Source organism: Lutra lutra, chromosome 1 (assembly GCF_902655055.1).
Source record: "Lutra lutra chromosome 1, mLutLut1.2, whole genome shotgun sequence".
NCBI classification, from domain to species: Eukaryota; Metazoa; Chordata; class Mammalia; order Carnivora; family Mustelidae; genus Lutra; species Lutra lutra.
In genome coordinates this window covers 28676183-28689660 of record NC_062278.1, presented here as the reverse complement: position 1 = coordinate 28689660, position 13478 = coordinate 28676183, and positions in this window count along the sequence as shown.

Sequence of the window (13478 nt, the reverse complement as noted above, 5' to 3'; positions counted from 1 at the left end):
GCTGTATTACATCTCAACCCCCGTTTCTAACGACCAGGTAGAGACGACATAGAGAACTAGGAACTCTATTGACAACACAACTACGCAAGAGAATTCATACTCTTAGTCTTGTTCACGTTACTGAAATGAAAACAAATGAACACATGAACAGTTGTGCTATGTACCTGGAACAGGTGGGGGAAAGCTGTGCTCTCTTTACGCAGAAGTGCTACGTTCACTTGCATAAAAACCTAAAGTTCTCTGTGATTTGGCAAGGGAAGTTTTGAGTTTCGATTCAGTGACTGCTGTTTAAACTGCAGAGTTGATGCACAAATGATCCATAACACATTTTGACATATTAAATCATCTTCACAGTTCTAATATGCCATGAAACCCAATTTACATATGGTGGAGACCTAGAAGATAAAAAGCTGAGAGCAGATTCCTGTTTCAAAAGGCATCAGGCACACTACTTTATTTTCTTGAAGCACCACTAACTTCTATAAATCCGGTGCTGGAAAAGGTCATTAAGCTGCCAGGCCCTTCTTTCTTCTCAATCCTTAACTTCCCCCTCCTCTTCTCATGTGCTCAGTGGAAGTTCTTCTCTCTCCCCCTCCCATTCTTTTGCTTTTTTATCCCATAGATCTTTTCCCTTCAGCTGAACCCCGCAGAATCTTTGGACCACAACAAACATAATTATCTTTCTCTTCAGACTTGTAATGCATTTGGAAATTTGGGGGTGGGAGGAGAGGGAGCTATGGCAGGTATGAGGTAGTAATAGAACAGAGTAGTAGAAGATACAGTAGTTCGTCAGATTCTGGACCTGACCTGTTAAAGATAATAACACTAGGCCAAGGTGCAACCAGTGGGTGTGATGTGCAACTCTATCATAATTCTGGTATCTGTTGTCAGTTGAGCTAATACACACCCAGCCTCCCATCCATTCATGAGTTATGTGGTATACAGCCAAAGACATCACAGTATGGACAGAGTACAAAAATTGGCTTTCGCCACACGTCAAAATATATATAATTTCTTTGAATTAGGTCAGTAAGTAATCAAGTATGACTTAATCATGTCTCTTAGGAAAATAATGAAAATATTTTATGTTATATTATAATTAATATCAGCATCTTCAGAGATCACTGTCAGTTGCTTGGCACCAGATAAAAAGGCCCTCGTGCCTGCCAAAGTTTTGCTTGCCTCCAGGGTCTCTAGACGAGAGTTTCTCAACCTTGGCACTAATCACATATGGGGCCAGAAAATTCTTGGTTGTGGAGGGCTGTCTTGGGCATTGCAGGATATTTAGCAGTTTCCCTGGCCTCTTACCCACTAGGTACTAGTAGTACCCGCCCCCCTCCAGCTGTGACCACCATTGCCAAGTATTTCCCGAGGAAAAATTCTCCCAGTTGAGAACCATTGCCCTAGATTCACAAGGCATGAATCTTTCATCCCCTATTTCTCTTTTCTTCTTTCCTGGCATGTTCAGTCCTAGTAAGGTACACCTATCTTAATCCAACGGCAAACCTCTCTGTGCCTTCTCTTATCTCTAAAACAGATCCTGTCTTAGTCGCCTGAAAATATCTTGGCAATGTCTGTGTAAACAATAACAGAATCCTTTGAACTTCAAAAATTACATATAATGATCCAATAGGAAAACAGGAAGCAATGTAGAAAAAATAAAATAACTAGAGAGAATGGAGAATTCAAACCTAGCTTTCTAGGTCTCTGTACTGGGGAATCAAGTCTACATGAACTGCTTATGGCTTTGAGTTGACTTCCTGGGACAAGTTGAAAGTGATATTACGGGGTTAGCTTGAAACAGCCTCAATGAATAAAAGACCGGCATTTACATCCCAGAAAACTTTTCCTCTCATAGAAATTTATACTTTTTATTGATTTCCTATTGAAAGTATTCACCATGAATTCCCCATAACTTTTTAAAGTTTTCTCAATTTCCAAGTCTCTTCCTCCTTGGCCTCGTATTTTCAGCAGATAACCACATCTCTGGCTTAAAACTGTGAATGCTGACAAGAAGACCCAAGTCATTTGACACAAGCCTTCTCTCTTAATCTTTCTCCTTTCTTTTTTAAAACCTCTCCTCTCCCCACATCCTTAGGTATACTGAATTCTCTCTCAATTTATCCTCTCAGCTTTTTTGTTGTTATTGTTATTGTCACTGGTTTTCAGGGGATGAGTCTTCCTTTTCAAAACTAACCCTTTGAACTGTATCTGTGACTGCAAACCTTTGCATCTTCAATCTTCAATATCTTACTTTCTGCTGGAAACTTCCAGTCTGCTATAAATATCACTCACTGGCCGCTCCACATTTTGCCTGCCATTGTCTCAAACGTTTCTCTCAAAATTGCTCATTCCGTCTCCTGTTTAACTCTCTTCACTTCCCTTCAACAGACTTCTTTAAAAAATAACTTACTCTCTTATTTCTACTCTACACTTCCACTCTCCGGGTCTCTTGAAGGCTTCTTTTTACCTTCACAAATGTGCTGAAACACTTTTGCTGTCTAACCATGACAACTGAATCATTAAACCAACTGGATTTTTGGATCTTGACCTTTGGGAATCTGACACTAGGATCGCTCCCTGGATTTTCACTTTCTTAGTTCCCATGCTACTGCAGTCCCCTGATTTTCTGTCTGCTATTTTTGCTTATTATTTTCCCTGCTCTTACCTCCAAATACTTTCAGAAACTGATTTTAATATATCCAGTCCACTTCCATTCAGAGACTGCAATGCTGCTATAAGACAAGATTCAGACTCCCTTTTAACTTTATGGTGGCATTCTTTCTCCTCTGGAAAACTCCTCTTTATAGGACTCTCTATTCATGGTAGGACAACATCTTCAGTCATCTTCAGTAAAATCTTTTGAACTTGGAGAATTGTTTGACTCAGGCAACAGAGCTGTCACTTCGTGATTCTACCTTTTATTCTAAATATGAATGCCAATCTTGAAGGAAACAGAAGTTGTATGTGTGTGGCATGGGGGAGGATATAAGAATAGGAATTTTTGCCAGCTGGAGTCTGTTATATAGACATTAAGTATGCACCTGGGGAGGTTGGGATGTGGGGGAGAGGTTGGTAATCATTTCTGATTAATGTATAATACCAAAAAGTAAAAAATAATACTAAATGTTATTAGAATTTTACCGAGAAATACAGAAAAAATAAGCTAAAGAATTGAAATTAGCTCTGGGGAAAGAAAAATGGAAGGCTCTTATAATAAGTATTTAGGAAAAAATGAAACAAGATGAAACCAAAGGTGGAGACAAACGATAAGAGACTCTTAATCTTAGGAAACAAACTGAAGATTGCTGGTGGTGGGGAGGTGCGGGGGGGGGGAGGTGCGGGGGGATGGTAACTGAGTGATGGTCACTGTGGAGGGTACATGTTGTTATAATGAGCACTGGGTATTATATAAGACTGATGGATCACAGGCCTGTACCCCTGGGGGGGGGGAACATACAGTATTTGTTAATTAATTGAACTTAAATTTTAAAAATGTTTTAATAAGTGTTTAGTGTTGATTAACTCTTTAAAACTGTGCATATGTAAATAAAACCCAAATACACACATACAAACAATATCATCAATATAGTTAACCACGAAGAATAGAGAAGGATGCAAGAGATAACCTAAGGACAGCTTTGTACTATGTGGAAGACCATAACATCCTTTCTGGCCTAAATGGAGAAGTCTGGAAAGAGAGGAAGGAAAGAACAAAGAAGTTGGAATGGCAGTCTGGTGCTGATCCTTTTGCATTCTCCATAAGTTTGAAACCCATGGAGGCAGATAGAGAACATTAAATGACTTGAGAACCTCAGCACTAAAGGAGGATATGTCCCCTTTTCACTGACAACTGTGAGTGATTCTCTTCAACCTTGGCAGCCACAGCAGAGTAGCAATGGAGTGTGAGGCGGAGAGCAGGATCTTGAGATGGTCCCCACCTCCTCAACTGTCGTGATCTCTTGTAGTAGGAGGAGACCAACATTGTTCTTGGACCCTTGTTCTGGGACTCACACTTTAAAGTGGTACACACTGGCTTTTCTCTGACTAGATCCTATCCTGCAGAGCTAGAAGACTTTGGGACCAAAGAGACTTGCCCACCCCGAGATCACTCCATTCCTACTATTCTAAATCATACTTTAGATCCTTGAGATGCTAAAAATTCTGCCAAGATTATAGTTAGGCTTTGTATGTCTCTTCCTGGCTCTAGTCTCTGGAGTGTAAGCCATACTACCAATGTGTAAACTCCTAGGGCTGAGTGGTGGCCGATATGTTCTTATTTGTGTGTGTGTTGGAAGAGGAGGAGGTTGGTATGGGTTATAGATGAAAGTTTAACTACGTGGGCTGAGATTTCCATACAGGCACATTCAAGGCCATTAGGAAAGGAGCCAGTGGTGGGAGGACAATGGAAAGTGGCCCATAAACTGGGCCTTGCTTTCCCTCTGTCAACACATTTCTGTGTGAACCTGTAAGTAGTCTAATACTTCTAAATTCAAATGACCTAAGTCATTACAAAAGTATATTTGCCGAGGTGAAAGTATAGGATGTATTATATTTAACAATCTGTTTGCTTAGTAATATTTGGAATGACGACATGTGCGTCACCGTTTATACTCTTGCCTTGAACCCTGTGTTATGTGGCAGGTCTGGAGGAAGAGATTCAGAAGCTGCTCCAAAAGTTAGTGGGGTGCTGAAGTGCTGTGAGGGCCAGTAGAACACAAGATGTTGGGATGGAGATAAGGACCAAACGTGGTTCAGTCCTTGTGAGCAGAGATTAAGGTTGAGACCAGTCTTTAGGTGTGAAAGTGAAGAAGACAGCCACAGTTGGGAGAAAAAAGGCTGATGATCAATAACCCTAGACTATGCAGTAGCAGAATACACTTCAGCTATCTAATGAGAATTTGGAGGAAGAAATGAAGATTGGACTCCCCCTTACTTCCCTCCTCCCCCCAACACAGGTGACATTATAATATTAGATGAGTTCCTCTTATACCCTGCAGGGTGGCAAAAGGACAAAGAAATCTTTTGAGAGGTTAGAACAACTATGCTTAGGAGATTAAACCATGAACTGAATAAGTTTAAATCCTGAAGGATTTATAGGACTAAACTTTTACATCAAAGGGAATATTTTAAACAGGATATGACTTCAAGGTATATGCTTTCAATTTAAAAAATGTTATTATTATTATTATTATTATTATTATTATTGCTAGTGATCAAGGAGAGATTCAGAGGTCAGCTAGAAAAGTAGCACTGTTACATTTCTGCACATCTGATTAATTAATACAAATTGACTGGTAATGCTCTGAAATAAATACCCATGGATAACTTCCTGGAGAAACTGGGGAAAATTGGTCCTTGCCAGAGCATGGTAGGAAAATAATATCATGAATTATATGTCTTGGTAACAAATGGCTCATTAAATCCTGGGTGTAGGTGAAGTCTAACTTCAAAGGATTCAGAATCCCTACCTGATGGCCACAGAGACATTTTGAGATTCACAAAGTTTGGAATTTCCTGCCTTGGAGTGAGGTTGAAAGTGAAGGCTGACTCCTAGGAGTACTTTGCTAGTGACTACTACCTATGAGGTCCTGGACAACCCTTGCTACTCACAGACTCACTGAGAGCCAAGGGATGTTAAGAGGAAAGATCCAATGTCTTTGGGCAGAGAGAAAATGCCATCTAAGGGGAGGTCTGCTTCAGTATTTGAATTGGATCTGACCAATAGGGAGCTATTCTAGGCCCTTTATTGTATGGTACCAAGACATTAGAAACATCTGAAGCTGTTGCCAAAATTGGACATATCTATCCTATAGATCTGATTTTTTGACTTAATGTAGGTCATAGAGAAAAAGAAAGCAACGTACAATTATGATTTCTTGATTTTTTTTCCCATCTTGAGATAGCTGAGGATGTCAAAAAAAGGTATGTGATTTTCTCCTACAGTATTTCATTAAAGACCTGAATATTCAAATAACTCTAGAACCTATCCAAACACAGTTATAAGCCCTAGGCAGTGGGAATAAAAGCAACAATAAAATACAGTTCCTCACACAGAGTTTACTAGGAGTGGGAATGGCATCTAATAGTGCTTAATTGGATTTGTTTAAATGATCGTATTCATTATATATATGTTATACATGTATTATTACATATTTTATATATTTTAAATATACATATTTAGAAAAATGGATAAACTCAGGATTGTTTTATCAGGGATTTGACAACTTCATAACTGCTCAGATATTATATATAAAACATCTTTCTTCGGTGTATGTGTTTCTTACATGTATTTATTTTGTTCAGGGAAGGAACTATGAAAGTCGTCTATTGCAGGAAGGGTTCTAGTTGGCCAGAACCCAGGTGATCGATACATAGCAATCCCATCATCATATGAAAACTCTTTTCTGAAAATGATGGAGACAACTACAACCATTTCATTTCCATTGCAGGTGGAAAGTATGGCAATATGAAAGGCATAAACAACAGGCTGGGGGAGAGTTTTGAAGGCACGAAATAGGTTGTGTGGAACATGGATGACATCAGTTGCTAGTAAGATCCCACCGAATGATTGTCAAGCGATATGAGAGTCCAGTGGTCTGCTTTTCTCCAGGGGAATCAGGAAATGGGCATTGGAGATGGATTATTGATTTGAGCTACTATTGTCTTTTCACTGTGAGATGCCTCACATCAGAAGTTCTAGGGGCCAACAGGTCTGGCTTAACAGGAAGATGCTGGCTGATTGAAGGACAATGGAATGGTCAAGGTGGTATAAACCAGGATTAGGTCAAAATGGGCAGAACGGGATTAAGGGATGGAGAGTGCACCTTTCAGTCACGGGGTATTTGGGAATGATTTCAAGGGCCACTGTGTGGCTGTGTGAGAGAGAGGGTTCAAGTAGAGTGGAAATGGAAGATTTGGGGTTAAAGATGAAACTGTGAGGAAAATGTGTTCAAAATATCACCTAAGCGGCTATTTAATTTACCCAGGGTAATAGCAGAAGTTAAGAAGTTGGCAAATTAGGAGGAAATACATGGTCCAGGTGCCCAGATTGGATGTTAGTAAAAGGTATTAACAACATGAATTGCTAGTTGACATCAGTCCCCAAAGACAGATTTTGACATGTAGGGGAATAATGGCTTAGTGTAAAAGTCCCAAGAGGGGTAGGAAGAGACACCAGCATGCCTTCTTTTCATTAAAAAGGTCTTCATAGGCAGTGCTGGTCTTGGAGACTATTTGATTTTAGTTAAATCCAGAAGGTGCAGAAGCATTCTGTGTAGAGCTTTCCAGTGGAGGTGTTTTGTGTCATAGCATGGGGACCACCGAGGCCATGACAGAAGAAAGCAGAGAGAAATGCACAGGCAGAAGGGAAGTTAGGGACTGAGAGTAGGGGAGAGGGTAGATGGTCAAAGGGACTTGAATGTCCGGCAGGGACTGAGAATAAACAGGGGTGTGAGGTCTGGTAGGATTAGCTGCTCTCCAAGTTCCAAGTAGAGCAGAGGTACAGAGCGGTTTCCTACCCCTGTTGGCTCAGGCCCCTGGGGGTGTGACCAGAGGCTTCGTGATGAGCAAATTGTGATTTTTTTTTTTTTCAGCTCTCCAAACAGACTCTTCTTGGTGGGACATTCCTGTGGTGCCTTTGAAGAGATCCCAGGTCAGGCATATGCAGATAAGGAGAGTGAGTGTCCCGGAGGGATGGGCCGTTTCTCAACACTCTCAAAAGCCAGGGGTGGCCTGATTCAGTCACAGCTTTGAAGAAATTCTAGCTACAGATGAAGGGGTATAACTTGTTTTCCAGCCCACTTTTTTTTCCTTTATTCATTTATTTGACAGAGAGAGAGTGAGAGAGGGATCACAAGCAGGCTGAGGGGCAGGCAGAGGGAGAGGGGGAAGCAGGCTCCCCGCTGAGCAGATAGCCACATGGGGCTCAGTCCCAGGACCCTGGGATCACAACCTGAGCCAAAGGCAGGCACTTCGCTGACAGAGTCGCCCAGGCACCCCTCCCTGCCCATTTTTTTAAACGAGAGTATCATAACTGCTCGAGCTTGTAACTAAGGGCTTTCGAAGGAGTCCACCTCGGTTGCCCTTCCTGTCTTTGAAGTCGGAGCTAAAATGTGAGCTCCTTGGTTGAACTACTACCAACTGAAGCACTTTAACGAAATTCAAAGATATAGCTGCAGAAAAAACAACAGGCTTGTGAGGAATCCTCACACACATCAGCTGCTTTGACGGGCTCAGGTCCACACTTCCTCAGCTATATTCTACGTTAGGGTTTTTTCTGAGTGGGCCTGTGGAAGGAGACTTAGAACTCTAGGATGCGGGGTTTGGGCTGGTAGATGAGAGAGAGAATGAGAGAGAATGAAGGAGAGGAGGAGGAAGAGAGAAAGAGAGAAAGAGTGCTTGTCTTAAGTGAAACTGTGTGCCTGATGTGGAACTAAGGCCTGAAAAAGGTCTTCTCAGCCCTGCCACCACCCCGGCTGCCACAGGTGTCCTGGGTGATAAAGCAATTCCTTTGTTCTGCAGGATAACCCAATCTGAAATAAATATACATGGATTTAAAATAATACATTAATTTGAATTCTCTAGGTGGAACTACTTTGATGGAAATTTCCTTAAAAAAGCAACACATGATTTGCCTCTGCATCTAATCAGCCAATCAGACACCCCCATGCTGATTACTTAATAAACTGGAATTTTAATGCAAAAATTTATGATTATCAACAATTCTTCTGCCCCCCTACACCCCCAACCCAACCACTTTGTACTTATAATTCTTAACAAATTAATCTTTTCTTCAATCATATAACAGAATTTGTTAATCAAAACTGAATTTCTGGCCAAATATCTCAGAGCAGCTTGTAAAGCGCACAGTCAAGCAGATAAGACCAAGCTGATGACTAAGTAAGTGGTTCTCTTGTCACTATCAAGAAGAAAATAATACAGGTGGTTGTATGAACAGAAAATCAAAGGCCAGGCCTGCTGGTCTCGAGGCAGAGACGAAAAGATGAAAGAAAGCACATGGAGTGGGCTTATGCTGTCCCCATGGTCTAGGTCACTGAAGTGTCCAGGGACACTCTTCACCATGGGAGCACTGACCCAGTGTGGGGTGAGGAACGAGACAAGCTGGGTGGTCCTGGGCTGGACTTGGTGAGTTACCATTGCTCAGTCTGCCTTAACAGACTCGTGGCATTTCAGGTTATTCTCAGTGCTCTTTTGTCTGCCTTTCATCTGGGTGGAATTCAAGTGTGGGATAAAACTGAGGAAGTATGGATCTTAGCAGAAGTCAAAATAGTCTGTGGGCCTAAGTTACACATGTATGAAATCATTTATGGAAGGAGCCTATATTGGCTGAACAGATCCAATGTGTTTTCTAGAGAAAGGGTATGTTGACTACATAATTAATTTACAAGATCTCATACAAAGTTTCCTGAAGTGAATGAGTCCTGTCTATGACTCATTTAAGAAGTAGTAAGCAGGGACGCCTGGGTGGTTCAGTCGGTTGAGCGGCTACCTTTGGCTCCAGTCGTGATCCCAGTGCTCTGGGATCAAGTCCCATATTGGGCTCCTTATTCGGCAGGGAGCCTGCTTCTCCCTCTGCCTCTGCCTACCACTCTGCCTGTCTGTGCACTCTCTCTTTCTCTCTCTCTCTCTCTGACAAGTAAATAAATAAAATCTAAAATATAAAAATAGGGCCCCTGGGTGGCTCAGTGGGTTAAGCCTCTGCCTTCGGCTCAGGTCATGATCTCAAGGTCCTGGGATCGAGCCCCCACATCGGGTTCTCTGCTCAGCAGGGAGCCTGCTTCTCCCTTTCTCTCTGCCTGTCTCTCTGCCTACCTGTGATCTCTCTCTGTCAAATAAATTAATAAAAATCTGTAAAAAAAAATGAAAAAAGTAATAAGCATGATTCTTTTATAATCCATGTATATTAGTTAGAATGATTTTACCCTATAGTATAATAGCACCTATTTCATGGGATTGGTGTGAGCAATCATTGAGCCGATAGCTAGGAAGGGTGTGAAATTGTGCCTGGTTCCCAGACATAAGACAGCAAACAGTAGCTATTATCATCATCACTCTGTAAGGTAAATAACCCCCTTCTTACAAAAGAGGAGTTTGAATTTCAGAGCATTTTAGTGACTTGCACAAGATGCAAATTAAATCACTGGATCAAGAGTGCTGCCAGGTCATATTGAAATTACCTGAACCATTGGCCCACTCTTAAATCTATTTCCAAACTCATAAATACAAAGCTGTAATTGAAACAGACTCACATGTGGGTGGTCACAAGAGACGCAGAGCAGAATGTTGTCAAATCACATTTTACACTAAACGCTGCTGCAGCAGGAATGAAGTTGGAGACTTAAGCGGCTCATCCTCATAATTCAGACCTTTTGCTGATGTCTGGAAACCTTGCAAAAATGATCCTTCAAGGGTCTGTTTGCATGAGCAACCAGAGACCCCCAACTGGAAGAATTCATTGTGAGAAAACAAGAGATTCAAGGTGCATAAAATGGGTTTCATAATTGGATGTTGTTAGAGGGGAGAGAAAATTTTTGAGTACCCTGATGAATTGTAAGCAGGCTGCCTTCCAAGTCAGACCTCCTCACCCTTGCAATTCTGTGTCTACGGGAAGAGAAGGAAGGAGCAATAAAAATCTCAGGATCAGAAAAATCTCTATGATCAATTTAATTTTTTTTTTTTTCCCAGAGAGAGAGAGAGAGAGTGGAGAGGGAGGGGCAGAGGAAAGGGGGGAGAGAGACTCTCCAGTTGACTCCCTGCTGAGCGCAGAGCCTGATGGCCCTGAGATCATGACCTGAGCTGAAATCAAGAGTAGCCAACTGAGCCACCCAGGTGCCCCTCTCTATGAGCTATTTAAAGTAAAGATTAGTCATGGGCACTCAGTAACAGAATACAGCAATCCCTCCTTATCCATGGGGGATATGTTCCAAGACTTCCATTGGATACCTGAAACTGAGATTGTACTAAACCATAGGAACACTACACGTTTTTTTCTTATACATACGTATATGGTAAAGTTTAATTTGAAAATTAGACACAGAAAGAGGTTAATAATAACAAATAATAAAATATAACAATTATAACAATAGAGTGTAATAAAGGTTTCATGAATGTGGTCTCTGTTTCTCAGAATATCTTCTCGTGTTGTACTCATCCTTCTTGTGATGATAGGAGACGATAAAATGCCTCCATGATGAGACGAATGACATGGGCACTGAACTTAGTTTTAAGTTATTATTGACCTTCTGATCATCTACTTCCAACATGGTTGACTGTGGGTAACCAAAACCATGGATAAGGGCGATTGCCGTATAGTGTTTATAGTGTATAACCTAAGTAGCAGGAAGGATGTAGTAGAACAAGTTGGCATTCAGGAAAAAAGAAGACAGGCCAAAACACATCACAGGAGCATCAGAAGAGGTCCTCAGAGCCCTGGACAGAAAGCTACAAGTGTTTTTCACCATCAAGATAGCAGGGTGGGGGCTTGGGTCCCACTGAGTCCACATTCCAAGATGAAGGGGGTAATGGTGGATGCCTCATGGTACGCAGGAGAGCTGCATTTAGGAGCACACATAAAACGGAGCTTCCTTAGCAAATTAGAGACATTTGAAAAGGATTGAACTAATTCTACAGATCAGTTGTGGGATAGGCACCAAACTCTATTTAAACATGGTTATTTTGCTTTAAGCTTTTCCTAAAGGTTGATGGTATACTAATTCATTCTTATATTAACTTACTGAGCAGCACTGTGCTAGACAGTGTGGATAGGTCATGGAATAGAATTATTACAGTTTTTATTCTCAGGGGCTTACAGCTTTGTAGAGGAATGTAAGCTCCTTGAACACAGGCACTTTATCTGTTGTGTTTATTTTTATGCTTTAAGACTAAAAAGGAGTATGTGGGCTGGAAGAGGAAATTATAAAACAATTTACTGAGATAACAAAAAATTTAAATAAAATAATAAATAAATAATAAATAATTTTTATTTAAAATTTTTTATTAAAAAATGAAAAACAAAATAAAAATAATTTTTATTAAAAAATAAAATGAAACAAAATAAAATAAATTGAGAATGAGATGTATTGTACTGCTAGGTATATATCCAAAATGATTGAAAACATATGTCCAGACAACATGTGAATATATGTTATACACATATTCATAGCAGCATTATTCATAATAGCTGAAAAGTAGGAACAACCTTAATGTTCAACAGTTAATGAATAGAAATGTAATATGTCTATAGGAAGGAATATTATTTAGCCATGAAAAGGAATGAAGTACTGATTTATGCTACAACATAATGACTGGATAACTGGATGAACCTTGAAAACATGATGCTAAGTGAAAGGAGGCAGTCACAAAAACCACATACTGTATGATTCCATTTAATGAAATGTCCTGAATGTGTAAATCCATAGAGATAGAATGTAGGTTTGTGATGGTCAGGGACTGGGAGGAGAGGGATGGGATTGGGAATGACTACTAAGGGGTATGGACTTTCTTTTTGGGGTGATGAAATGTTCCAAAATGTACTGTGGTCATGGCTGCACAACTCTGTGGATATACTAAAAATCTTTGAATTATAGATTGATTTTTTAAAGGTTTTAATTATTTATTTGACAGAGAGGGAGTGAGAAAACACAAGTAGGGGGAAGAGCAGGTAGAGGGAGAAGCAGGCTCCCCTCTGAGTAGGGAGCCTGAAGTGGGACTTGATCCCACAACCCTGGGATCATGACCCGAGCAGAAGGCAGACGCTTAATGGCTTACTGACCCAGACACCCCTGTAGATTGATTTTGAGTGAATTTTTATTCATTATGAATGAATGAATTGCATGGTTCTCTTAAAATGAATTATATTTAAATAAAGTAAGAGAGGGAGAGACAGAAAGAGAAGGTAATACCCGTAGGTTACTGTGGAAACTCACAAATGTACCACCATAACCAATGCAAAAGTAAATTATTCTTAAATTTAACTTTAATTCATCCTCCCACCTAGAGAATGTTTGAAATTATGCTCCTATAGAGATTTGCTACAGATCCAAAATGAGAGAAAAATCTCATTCAAAAATGACTTCTCAAACCTTCCTTCCTCGCATCTGGGGTCATGTGACTGCTATCTGCAGCCTCAGTTCAGCCTTAGGGTCTAAAATTTACCTTGATCTTGATCAAGGGACATTTTCTGAACTCCAGTTCAATATTCCAATGATTTAGCATTATTTCTACCTTTCTACCAGTCTGGTTCTGATCTAGAATTTGCATGTAAGCCTTATTCTTGAGTCTGAATCCCCAAGTTGTCTTTGCAGTTCTGGGCTCATGCCTGTTTCTCTTACTACACTTACTTAACCTGAGACTGAACTTATTTGGATTGAGGCCTTGCCTGGCTTTTCTGGGCTTTTCCAGGCATAAGGATTTGGTCCTTGGTTATCATTGGGTCTTGGACAGACTTCCCAGATGCC